We start from the raw sequence: 9,106 nt of genomic DNA on the forward strand, positions 1-9,106 counted from the left end.
TGTTTCAGAGAGAAGAGCGGCTAATTTGACGATCTGGCTTTAAGTCGATTCGATAACAAATGACGAAAACGGACGGATTTCTCAGGTTTTTACTACATATGAACACTTTTCACATTCTCGCGTAAAACTCGGGTGCTAGTCCTCCTTTCATGCAGAATCTTAAGGTCCTAGCTCATGTCCAACGCACCAAAGCCAGCTCAAAAGTCAATAATCGATACCTAAAACTTGAATTCTACTACTTCTTACTGGCTATTACATCACCTTAGAAGCTTCATCTGTGTTCTACTATGGTGCTTTTAGTGTCTCCGAATACCGCAGTACGCGACATAGCTTTGCAGACGATAAGTACAACCGTTTCAGAGAGAAGAGCGGCCAATGTGACGATCTGGCTTTAAGTCGATTCGATAACAAATGACGAAAACGGAAGGATTTCTCAGGTTTTTACTACATATGAACACTTTTCACATACTCCCGTGCAACTGAGCTGCTAGTCCTCCTTCCATGCAGAATCATAAGGTCCTAGCTCATGTCCAAGGCACCAAAGCCAGCTAAAAAGTCAATAATCGATACCTAAAACGCGAATTGTACTACTTCTTCCTGGATATTGCATCAACTTAGAAGCTTCATCTGTGTTCTACTGTGGTGATTTTAGTGTCTCCGCATACCGCAGCACGTGACATAGCTTTGCAGACGATAAGTACAACCGTTTCAGAGAGAAGAGCGGCCAATGTGACGATCTGGCTTTAAGTCGATTCGATAACAAATGACGAAAACGGACGGATGTCTCAGGTTTTTACTGCATATGAACACTTTTCACATTCTCCCGTGCAACTCGGCTGCTAGTCCTCCTTTCATGCAGAATCTTAAGGTCCTAGCTCATGTCCAAGGCACCAAAGCTAGCTAAAAAGTCAATAATCGATACCTAAAACTTGAAATGTACTACTTCTTACTGGCTATTACAACAACTTAGAAGCTTCATCTGTGTTCTACTATGGTGATTTTAGTGTCTCCGCATACCGCAGCACGCGACATATCTTTGTAGACGATAAGTACAACCGTGTCAGAGAGAAGTGCGACCAATGTGACGATCTGGCTTTAAGTCGATTCGATAACAAATGACGAAAACGGACGGATGTCTCAGGTATTTTTTTACATATGAACACTTTTCACATTCTCCTGGGCAACTCGGCTGCTAGTCCTCCTTTCATGCAGAATCTTAACGTCCTAGCTCATGTCCAAGGCACCAAAGCCAGCTAAAAAGTCAATAATCGATACCTAAAACTTGAATTGGACTACTTCTTACTGGCTATTACATCAATGTAGAAGCTTCATCTGTGTTCTACTATGGTGATTTTAGTGTCTCCGCATACCGCAGCACGCGACATAGCTTTGTAGACGATAAGTACAACCGTTTCAGAGAGAAGAGCGGCCAATGTCACGATCTGGCTTTAAGTCGATTCGATAACAAATGACGAAAACGGACGGATTTCTAAGGTTTTTACTACATATGAACACTTCTCACATTCTGCCGTGCAACTCGGCTGGTAGTTATCCTTTCATGCAGAATGTTAAGGTCCTAGCTCATGTCCAAGGCACCAAAGCTAGCTAAAAAGTCAATAATCGATACCTAAAACTTGAATTGTACTACTTCTTACTGGCTATTACATCAACTTAGTAGCTCCATCTGTGTTCTACTATGGTGATTTTAGTGTCTCCGCATACCGCAGCACGCGACATAGCTTTGTAGACGATAAGTACAACCGTTTTAGAGAGAAGAGCGGCCAATGTGACGATCTGGCTTTAAGTCGATTCGATAACAAATGACGAAAACGGACGAATTTCTGAGGTTTTTACTACATATGAACACTTTTCACATTCTCCCGTGCTACTCGGCTGCTAGTCCTCCTTTCATGCAGAATCTTAAGGTCCTAGCTCATGTCCAAGGCACCAAAGCCAGCTAAAAAGACAATAATCGATACCTAAAACTTGAATTGGACTACTTCTTACTCGCTATTACATCAACTTTGAAGCTTCATCTGTGTTCTACTATGGTGCTTTTCCTGTTTCCGCCTACGGCAACACGCGACATAGCTTTGCAGACGATAAGTACAACCGTTTCCGAGAGCAGAGCGGCCAATGTGACGATCTGGATTTAAGTCGATTCGATAACAAATGACGAAAACGGACGGATTTCTGAGGTTTTTACTTCATATGAACACTTTTTACATTCTCCCCTGCATCTCGGCTGCTAGTCCTCCTTTCATGCAGAATCTTAAGGTCCTAGCTCACGTCCAAGGCACCAAAGCCAGCTAATAAGTCAATAATCGATACCTAAAACTTGAATTGTACTACTTCTTACTGGCTATTACATCAACTTAGAAGCTTCATCTGTGTTTTACTATGCTGCTTGTAGTGTCTCAGCATACCGCAGCATGCGACATAGCTTTGCAGACGATAAGTACAAGCGTTTCAGAGAGAAGAGCGGCCAATGTGACGATCTGGCTTTAAGTCGATTCGATAACAAATGACGAAAACGGACGAATTTCTCAGGTTTTTATTACATATGATCACTTTTCACATTCTCCCGTGCTACTCGGCTGCTAGTCCTCCTTTCATGCAGAATCTTAAGGTCCTAGCTCATGTCCAAGGCACCAAAGCTAGCAAAAAAGTCAATAATCGATACCTAAAACTTGAATTGTACTACTTCTTACTGGCTATTACATCAACTTAGAAGCTTCATCAGTGTTCTACTATGCTGCTTGTAGTGTCTCAGCATACCGCAGCATGCGACATAGCTTTGCAGACGATAAGTACAAGCGTTTCAGAGAGAAGAGCGGCCAATAAGACGATGTGGCTTTAAGTCGATTCGATAACAAATGACGAAAACGGACGAATTTCCCAGGTTTTTACTAGATATGAACACTTTTCACATTCTCCCGTGCTACTCGGCTGCTAGTCCTCCTTTCATGCAGAATCTTAAGGTCCTAGCTCATGTCCAAGGCACCAAAGCTAGCTAAAAAGTCAATAATCGATACCTAAAACTTGAATTGTACTACTTCTTACTGGCTATTACATCAACTTAGTAGCTCCATCTGTGTTCTACTATGGTGATTTTCTGTTTCCGCCTACGGCAACACGCGACATAGCTTTGCAGACGATAAGTACAACCGTTTTTGAGAGCAGAGCGGCCAATGTGACGATCTGGCTTTAAGTCGATTCGATAACAAATGACGAAAACGGACGGATTTCTCAGGTTTTTACTACATATGAACACTTTTCACATTCTCGCGTGCAACTCGGGTGCTAGTCCTCCTTTCATGCAGAATCTTAAGGTCCTAGCTCATGTCCAACGCACCAAAGCCAGCTAAAAAGTCAATAATCGATACCTAAAACTTGAATTCTACTACTTCTTACTGGCTATTACATCATCTTAGAAGCTTCATCTGCGTTCTACTATGGTGCTTTTAGTGTCTCCGCATACCGCAGTACGCGACATAGCTTTGCAGACGATAAGTACAACCGTTTCAGAGAGAAGAGCGGCCAATGTGACGATCTGGCTTTAAGTAGATTCGATAATAAATGACGAAAATGGACGGATTTCTCAGGTTTTTACTACATATGAACACTTTTCACATTCTCCCGTGCAACTCGGCTGCTAGTCCTCCTTTCATGCAGAATCTTAAGGTCCCAGCTCATGTCCAAGGCACAAAAGCCAGCTAAAAGGTCAATATTCAATACCTAATACTTGTATTGTACCACTTCTTACTGGCTATTACATCAACTTAGAAGCTTGATCTGTGTTCTACTATAGTGCTTTTAGTGCCTCAGCATACCGCAGCACGCGACATAGCTTTGCAGACGATAAGTACAACCGTTTCAGAGAGAAATGCGGCCAATGTGTCGATCTGGCTTTAAGTCGATTCGATAACAAATGACGAAAACAGACGGATTTCTGAGGTTTTTACTACATATGAACACTTTTCACATACTCCCGTGCAACTGGGCTGCTAGTCCTCCTTTCACGCAGAATCATAAGGTCCTAGCTCATGTCCAAGGCACCAAAGCCAGCTAAAAAGTCAATAATCGATACCTAAAACGCGAATTTTACTACTTCTTACTGGATATTGCATCAACTTAGAAGCTTCATCTGTGTTCTACTGTGGTGATTTTAGTGTCTCCGCATACCGCAGCACGTGACATAGCTTTGCAGACGATAAGTACAACCGTTTCAGAGAGAAGAGCGGCCAATGTGACGATCTGGCTTTAAGTCGATTCGATAACAAATGACGAAAACGGACGGATTTCTCAGGTTTTTACTACATATGAACACTTTTCACATTCTCCCGTGCAACTCGGCTGCTAGTCCTCCTTCATGCAAAATCTTAAGTTCCTAGCTCGTGTCCAAGGCACCAAAGAAGGGTAAAAAGTCAATAACCGATACCTAAAACTTGAATTGGACTTCTTCTTACTGGCTATTACATCAACTTAGAAGCTTCATCTGTGTTCTACTATGGTGCTTTTAGTGTCTCCGCATACCGCAGCACGCGACATAGCTTTGCAGACCATAAGTACAACCGTTTCAGAGAGAAGAGCGGCCAATGTGACGATCTGGCTTTAAGTCGATTCGATAACAAATGACGAAAACGGACGGATGTCTCAGGTTTTTACTGCATATGAACACTTTTCACATTCTCCCGTGCAACTCGGCTGCTAGTCCTACTTTCATGCAGAATCTTAAGGTCCTAGCTCATGTCCAAGGCACCAAAGCTAGCTAAAAAGTCAATAATCGATACCTAAAACTTGAATTGTACTACTTCTTACTGTCTATTACATCAACTTAGAAGCTTCATCTGTGTTCTACTATGGTGCTTTTAGTGTCTCCGCATACCGCAGCACGCGACATAGCTTTGCAATCGATAAGTACAACTGTTTCAGAGAGAAGAGCGGCTAATTTGACGATCTGGCTTTAAGTCGATTCGATAACAAATGACGAAAACGGACGGATTTCTCGGGTTTTTACTACATATGAACACTTTTCACATTCTCCCATGCAAATCGGCTGCTAGTCTTCCTTTCATAGAGAATGTTAAGGTCCTAACTTTTGTCCGAGGCACCAAAGCCAGCTAAAAAGTCAATAACCGACACCTAAAACTTAAATTGTACTACTTCTTCCTGGCTATAACGTCAACTTAGAAGCTTCATCTGTGTTCTACTATGGTGCTTTTAGTGTCTCCGCATACCGCAGCACGCGACATAGCTTTGCAGACCATAAGTACAACCGTTTCAGAGAGAAGAGCGGCCAATGTGACGATCTGGCTTTAAGTCGATTCGATAACAAATGACGAAAACGGACGAATTTCTTAGGTTTCTACTACATATGAAAACTTTTCACATTCTCCCGTGCAACTCGGCTGCTAGTCCTCCTTTCATGCAGAATCTTAAGGTCCTAGCTCATGTCCAAGGCACCAAAGCCAGCTAAAAAGTCAATAATCGATACCTAAATCTCTAATTGGTCTACTTCCTACTGGCTATTACATCAACTTAGAAGCTTCATCTGTGCTCTACTATGGTGCTTTTCTGTTTCCGCCTACGGCAACACGCAACATAGCTTTGCAGACGATAAGTACAACCGTTTTTGAGAGCAGAGAGGCCAATGTGACGATCTGGCTTTAAGTCGATTCGATAACAAATGACGAAAACGGACGGATTTCTCAGGTTTTTACTACATATGAACACTTTTCACATTCTCGCGTAAAACTCGGGTGCTAGTCCTCCTTTCATGCAGAATCTTAAGGTCCTAGCTCATGTCCAACGCACCAAAGCCAGCTCAAAAGTCAATAATCGATACCTAAAACTTAAATTCTACTACTTCTTACTGGCTATTACATCATCTTAGAAGCTTCATCTGTGTTCTACTATGGTGCTTTTAGTGTCTCCGAATACCGCAGTACGCGACATAGCTTTGCAGACGATAAGTACAACCGTTTCAGAGAGAAGAGCGGCCAATGTGACGATCTGGCTTTAAGTCGATTCGATAACAAATGACGAAAACGGTCGGATTTCTCAGGTTTTTACTACATATGAACACTTTTCACATACTCCCGTGCAACTCGGGTGCTAGTCCTCCTTTCATGCAGAATCTTAAGGTCCTAGCTCATGTCCAACGCACCAAAGCCAGCTAAAAAGTCAATAATCGATACCTAAAACTTGAATTCTACTACTTCTTCCTGGATATTGCATCAACTTAGAAGCTTCATCTGTGTTCTACTGTGGTGATTTTAGTGTCTCCGCATACCGCAGCACGTGACATAGCTTTGCAGACGATAAGTACAACCGTTTCAGAGAGAAGAGCGGCCAATGTGACGATCTGGCTTTAAGTCGATTCGATAACAAATGACGAAAACGGACGGATGTCTCAGGTTTTTACTGCATATGAACACTTTTCACATTCTCCCGTGCAACTCGGCTGCTAGTCCTCCTTTCATGCAGAATCTTAAGGTCCTAGCTCATGTCCAAGGCACCAAAGCTAGCTAAAAAGTCAATAATCGATACCTAAAACTTGAAATGTACTACTTCTTACTGGCTATTACAACAACTTAGAAGCTTCATCTGTGTTCTACTATGGTGATTTTAGTGTCTCCGCATACCGCAGCACGCGACATATCTTTGTAGACGATAAGTACAACCGTGTCAGAGAGAAGAGCGACCAATGTGACGATCTGGCTTTAAGTCGATTCGATAACAAATGACGAAAACGGACGGATGTCTCAGGTATTTTTTTACATATGAACACTTTTCACATTCTCCTGGGCAACTCGGCTGCTAGTCCTCCTTTCATGCAGAATCTTAACGTCCTAGCTCATGTCCAAGGCACCAAAGCCAGCTAAAAAGTCAATAATCGATACCTAAAACTTGAATTGGACTACTTCTTACTGGCTATTACATCAATGTAGAAGCTTCATCTGTGTTCTACTATGGTGATTTTAGTGTCTCCGCATACCGCAGCACGCGACATAGCTTTGTAGACGATAAGTACAACCGTTTCAGAGAGAAGAGCGGCCAATGTCACGATCTGGCTTTAAGTCGATTCGATAACAAATGACGAAAACGGACGGATTTCTAAGGTTTTTACTACATATGAACACTTCTCACATTCTGCCGTGCAACTCGGCTGGTAGTTATCCTTTCATGCAGAATGTTAAGGTCCTAGCTCATGTCCAAGGCACCAAAGCTAGCTAAAAAGTCAATAATCGATACCTAAAACTTGAATTGTACTACTTCTTACTGGCTATTACATCAACTTAGTAGCTCCATCTGTGTTCTACTATGGTGATTTTAGTGTCTCCGCATACCGCAGCACGCGACATAGCTTTGTAGACGATAAGTACAACCGTTTTAGAGAGAAGAGCGGCCAATGTGACGATCTGGCTTTAAGTCGATTCGATAACAAATGACGAAAACGGACGAATTTCTCAGGTTTTTACTACATATGAACACTTTTCACATTCTCCCGTGCAAATCGGCTGCTAGTCCTCCTTTCATGCAGAATCTTAAGGTCCTAGCTCATGTCCAAGGCACCAAAGCCAGCTAAAAAGTCAATAATCGATACCTAAAACTTGAATTGGACTACTTCTTACTCGCTATTACAACAACTTTGAAGCTTCATCTGTGTTCTACTATGGTGCTTTTCCTGTTTCCGCCTACGGCAACACGCGACATAGCTTTGCAGACGATAAGTACAACCGTTTCCGAGAGCAGAGCGGCCAATGTGACGATCTGGATTTAAGTCGATTCGATAACAAATGACGAAAACGGACGGATTTCTCAGGTTTTTACTTCATATGAACACTTTTTACATTCTCCCCTGCATCTCGGCTGCTAGTCCTCCTTTCATGCAGAATCTTAAGGTCCTAGCTCACGTCCAAGGCACCAAAGCCAGCTAATAAGTCAATAATCGATACCTAAAACTTGAATTGTACTACTTCTTACTGGCTATTACATCAACTTAGAAGCTTCATCTGTGTTTTACTATGCTGCTTGTAGTGTCTCAGCATACCGCAGCATGCGACATAGCTTTGCAGACGATAAGTACAAGCGTTTCAGAGAGAAGAGCGGCCAATGTGACGATCTGGCTTTAAGTCGATTCGATAACAAATGACGAAAACGGACGAATTTCTCAGGTTTTTATTACATATGATCACTTTTCACATTCTCCCGTGCTACTCGGCTGCTAGTCCTCCTTTCATGCAGAATCTTAAGGTCCTAGCTCATGTCCAAGGCACCAAAGCTAGCAAAAAAGTCAATAATCGATACCTAAAACTTGAATTGTACTACTTCTTACTGGCTATTACATCAACTTAGAAGCTTCATCTGTGTTCTACTATGCTGCTTGTAGTGTCTCAGCATACCGCAGCATGCGACATAGCTTTGCAGACGATAAGTACAAGCGTTTCAGAGAGAAGAGCGGCCAATAAGACGATGTGGCTTTAAGTCGATTCGATAACAAATGACGAAAACGGACGAATTTCCCAGGTTTTTACTAGATATGAACACTTTTCACATTCTCCCGTGCTACTCGGCTGCTAGTCCTCCTTTCATGCAGAATCTTAAGGTCCTAGCTCATGTCCAAGGCACCAAAGCTAGCCAAAAAGTCAATAATCGATACCTAAAACTTGAATTGTACTACTTCTTACTGGCTATTACATCAACTTAGTAGCTCCATCTGTGTTCTACTATGGTGATTTTAGTGTCTCCGCATACCGCAGCACGCGACATAGCTTTGTAGACGATAAGTACAACCGTTTCAGAGAGAAGAGCGGCCAATGTGACGATCTGGCTTCAAGTCGATTCGATAACAAATGACGAAAACGGACGAATTTCTCAGGTTTTTACTACATATGAACACTTTTCACATTCTCCCGTGCTACTCGGCTGCTAGTCCTCCTTTCATGCATAATCTTAAGGTCCTAGCTCATGTCCAAGGCACCAAAGCCAGCTAAAAAGTCAATAATCGAGACCTAAAACTTGAATTGGACTACTTCTTACTCGCTATTACATTAACTTAGAAGCTTCATCTGTGTTCTACTATGGTGCTTTTCCTGTTTCC

The sequence above is a fragment of the Schistocerca gregaria genome, unplaced genomic scaffold, assembly GCF_023897955.1.
Source record: "Schistocerca gregaria isolate iqSchGreg1 unplaced genomic scaffold, iqSchGreg1.2 ptg000317l, whole genome shotgun sequence".
Lineage (NCBI taxonomy): Eukaryota > Metazoa > Arthropoda > Insecta > Orthoptera > Acrididae > Schistocerca > Schistocerca gregaria.